We start from the raw sequence: 4525 nt of genomic DNA on the forward strand, positions 1-4525 counted from the left end.
ACCTAAATCCCGATCAGGAGATCAGGCAGTTACATAATTGGGGAGGAAGAGGTCTCAGAGTACCTGACCCTCCTAGGTCACAAAGACCTAAATTCCGATTAGGAGAGAGGAGGAGTTACATAATTGGTCTCAGAGCACCTGACCCTCCTAGGTCACAAAGACCTAAACTCCTATCAGGAGAGAGAGAGAGTTACATAACTAACACGGCTCGTCAGTAGATAGAGACACTGGTAAATGTCACAAGAAAGTATGAAACGTCATATGAAAGAATTTTCCGAATCCCATTTTTTTTAAATATATTTATTATGTACTACAACAATGATTCATGTTAAAACTAAGATGTAATTTTGCACGCAGAGGCCCATAGCATTGGCATCAGACATAAGTACCTGAATTTTTGTGTTATAGATCTTAGTCTCAGCAAAATAAATAAAAAAGAATTTTAAATTATGATAAATAAGTTTTATACAAAATTTCATGCTTCATTCAATATATACTACGATATTAATATATATAATATAATATATATATATATATATGGTATAATATATACTACAATATTAATATGGAAGTGATTCTGCGAAGTTTAACCATGCTATTTTAATTCAAAACAGCTTTAGTTAAGCCAGAAGCTCGGTTTGGTTTTGAATTTCGTGCAAAGCTACGCAAGGGCTATTTGCGTTAGCTGTCCCTAATTGAGCATCGATAGACTAAAAGGAATGCAGCTAATCAACACCATCCACCGCCGACTCTGGGCTACTTTCTTATCAACGAATAGTGGGACTGATCGTAACATATAACGCCCCTATAGCTAAAAGGGCGAACATGTTTAGTGACGGGTATTCGAACCTGCGAACCTCAAATTGCGAGTCGAGCGCCTTAATCATCAGGCCATGCCAAGCCGCCCGAATCTTAACGTTCGTTATTTAAATATTTTCAGGTGACTCTCATTTCATATTTTACATTAATACAAGCTGATTGTATTATACCTGTTATGAGTAGATGTATCTTACTGAGTGCCATGCAGTTTCTAATCATATTCACACTGAAATGGAGTCCAGTTGTAGTTGTGAATATCTAATTCAATCTCAGAACCTGTACCTACAACAAATGCAGAGAGCTATAACTGACAGCTTGCAATAGTCTCCTTGTGTTCTGGATGACGGTCTGCATTGTCCATATATCCAAACAACCATACCACCGATTTGAAAGTAGTTCTACATACTGCTAATAGCGTATATGTTGGATATACTAGACTGTTCAGTTTAAGAATTATTATTTAGTTTATTTTGTGTTTTAATATCTAATGATTATTTAATTATTTAATTGTCATAACAAGAGTGTTAAAAATAATTATTTTGAAAGTAATAGTCATGACAAGTTTTGTTACTTAACTCTGTATAGTCATATGTTGTATGTGTAATTTAATTGTACTAGGCTTTTGTAATATTGTTGACGCCATCTTTCTCGAAGCTTCTAAGTTTTAGCGTTATGTTAATATTGTTGTTACAAGAGGGCTAGATAGATATTTCTAGATTTTTCTGTTGCGTGTTATAAATACATGCAGATACAGAAAGTTAAGTAAACCAGTGAATGTGAAGTTAAACGCGTGTCAGTTTAGCCATAACAGGCGATTTCTAAAGTAAGTTTCAGAACCTGTATTGTAATAACAGGCACAGAAGAGAACAATTCATCTTGTCAGTTGGGTTCTAAATTAACTGGACCTTCCTGTGTTGTCTTTTGACGTAAAAGCTAATTACTTAAAGTTCTGGATACAACTGTGGTAACCCACGGGGTAAGTAAGTGAATTTATCGCTGATTGTATTGTGATAATAGAGTAGTGAAAAATAATTTGTCTTGTCAAAGGATGTTCTAGAGTAATTGAACCTGCTTGTGTGGACTTTGACGAAAAGCAGACAAGTGTTTAAAATCTCTAGATGCTACTGTGATAACCAACAGTGTAACTAATTATTTTGTACAAACGTTTGACTTGTTTTCAATATTTCACTTTAAAACAAGTGGATTTGTGTGCTGTCCGTTTATTGTTGCAAGTTATTGTCAACAAGTTGCAGACACCTACTGTAAAAAAACCGGCCCCTATAAAAACCCGACAGTACACAGTGACTGAGTGGCCCCCCACCTACCAATGGCTTCCCACAAGTGTAAACTTCTAAGTGTGTTCTCTGAGTTTTGTCGTGGTACGTGAACACTATGAAGTCTTTTGAACTTAGTTATTTACTTCAAATATACGACCGAGATAACACTGTAAAGAGCATACTAAAGAAGATGTGAATCATGATCTTTGGTCCTTTGATCTACATTCTGGTATGTTAATCATTAAACCATACCCAACACAAAAATCATATATGCTTAGAATGAAGAAATAAATGTATGGAATTAAAAGTAAGAATCATTATGTTTGATATGAAGAGATGTGTAAAAATAAAAGTAAAGTTTTATAATTACAACTTAAAAATAAAAACGAGAAAAAGACTTTGTACATTCTATGTGTATATATATATTACTTTCGTCTTCTCCTGTAGCCACAATTAAATCTTTAGTAAAAGGTTTTCTTTTTTGTAGCTGAAATTATATGGTTATTGATTTCACTATATTTGATTTGATTCTTAAATTTTGTAGTTAGCTTCTTATTCATTTTTTATCTTACTATCTACTTAATCATGCTCATTTTAATTTTAAATTCATGTTCTTCCATATTTAAAAAACCTGGTTTTATCCCAAGTTGTATTAGGATAAATTTGCATTTTAGTTTACTTTGTTTTTTCTAAGTCTGCGGAATTACAACGCTAGAAATCGGGTTTCGATACCCATGGTGGGCAGAGCACAGATAGCCCATTGAGTATCTTTGTGCTTAATTGCAAACAAACTCTTTGTTTGGTGCTTATAAAGTGTAGTATAGTACGTCGTCGTAGTGATGAGGATCCATTCAGAGGACAGGATTATGCAAGACTACAGTTGAACTAGTTAGAGTTTTCAGAATGGTTTCAAAGTTAAACTTAATGTTGGACCAGAGCAGTGTTGAGATTAGAAGGAGTGTAGTAATAAGGAACTACTTCGTTCTCATAATTTACCAAAGAAGAGGTTAAATAATGTTTCTAAAAGCAATGTTTAATTAAACTGAGAAATAGCATGGAATTTTTAATTTGCCAGTTCCCAAAACATCATGGATTTTAAATTCATTGGTAATTAACTTAATAGAACTGACATTTTGAAAAGAACCTATCGATATACTAAACGTCCTCACGAACTCACTGTTTTTTTGTAAATCCTTTAATACTGACGAAATTAAACGCTCGCCAATCACAAAACCTTTACTCTCTGCAATTACCTAAGCGTAAGTGTATTAAAGCTCTGAATAGCTACGTCAATAAAACTTTAATAACCTTTACTCCATGACGATATAGCACTTGAGCACGAAGTTCGCACTAATTATATATTTAAAGTCTACGAAATCAGTTTGTTAAAACCTAAACTGTCGCATACGATTTTGACGACCCCGTTGGCTCAGCGGTATGTCTGAAGGCTTATAACGCTAAAAACGGAGTTTCAATACCAGTGGTGGGCACAGTACTGATAGCCCATCATGTAGATTTGTTCTTTAAAACAAACAAACCGACTCTCACTTCATTTTACGCTAAAAAGGTTTGCGTTTGTCTTCTCACACCAAAACACAATATCTTCTCAACACTCCTTTGTTATGAGATCCTTACAAATTGAATTTAATGCTTAACTCTTGTCACGATGTATATCGGAATAACTAAAAACAAAAATATACACACACATATATATATATATATATATTATAGGTATTTTGATATACTAATTTTTAAGATTTTGACTTGTTCAAATGTATCTACTACTTATCAAAATCTATTCAGTAAAAGTAGTTACGACTCAACCCTAATGTACCTTGTATATTCATAGTTTCGCGCAAAGCTACACTAGGGCTATCTACACTAGCCGTCCCTAATTTAGCAGTGTAAAACTAGAGGAAAAGCAGCTAGTCATCACCACCCACCGCCAACTCTTGGGCTACTCTTTTAACAATGATTAGTGGGATTGACCATCACATTATAACGCCCCCACGGCTGAAAGGGCAAGCATGCTTAGTGTGACAGGGATTCGAACCCGCGACCCTCAGATTGCGAGTCGAGTGCCTTAACCACCTGGCCATGCCGGGCTAACTCTTTATGCAGCCTTGGCAAAAATTCTGAAACAAAACAAAAAAAAACAACAGTATATAGAAATACTAAGCGAGGTATAACAAATGAGGAAGAGCCTTTCGATCGAGTGCGTCCTCCACGAGATCTAAAACGCGAAATTGTGTACTTGCGATACTTCAGTCTCTAGGGCCACATAGAAGTCCATTTAAAAAAATCATTATCACACGTTTTAGAGTTTAAAGAATTAAGAAAATGATCACAGGTAATCTATATACTACTAAAACTCTGAGATTGTTTATTTGTTAGTTTACTTGTCTGTAATTAAATACATCAAAATCGGC

This window comes from Limulus polyphemus, unplaced genomic scaffold, assembly GCF_000517525.1.
Source record: "Limulus polyphemus unplaced genomic scaffold, Limulus_polyphemus-2.1.2 Scaffold1810, whole genome shotgun sequence".
NCBI classification, from domain to species: Eukaryota; Metazoa; Arthropoda; class Merostomata; order Xiphosura; family Limulidae; genus Limulus; species Limulus polyphemus.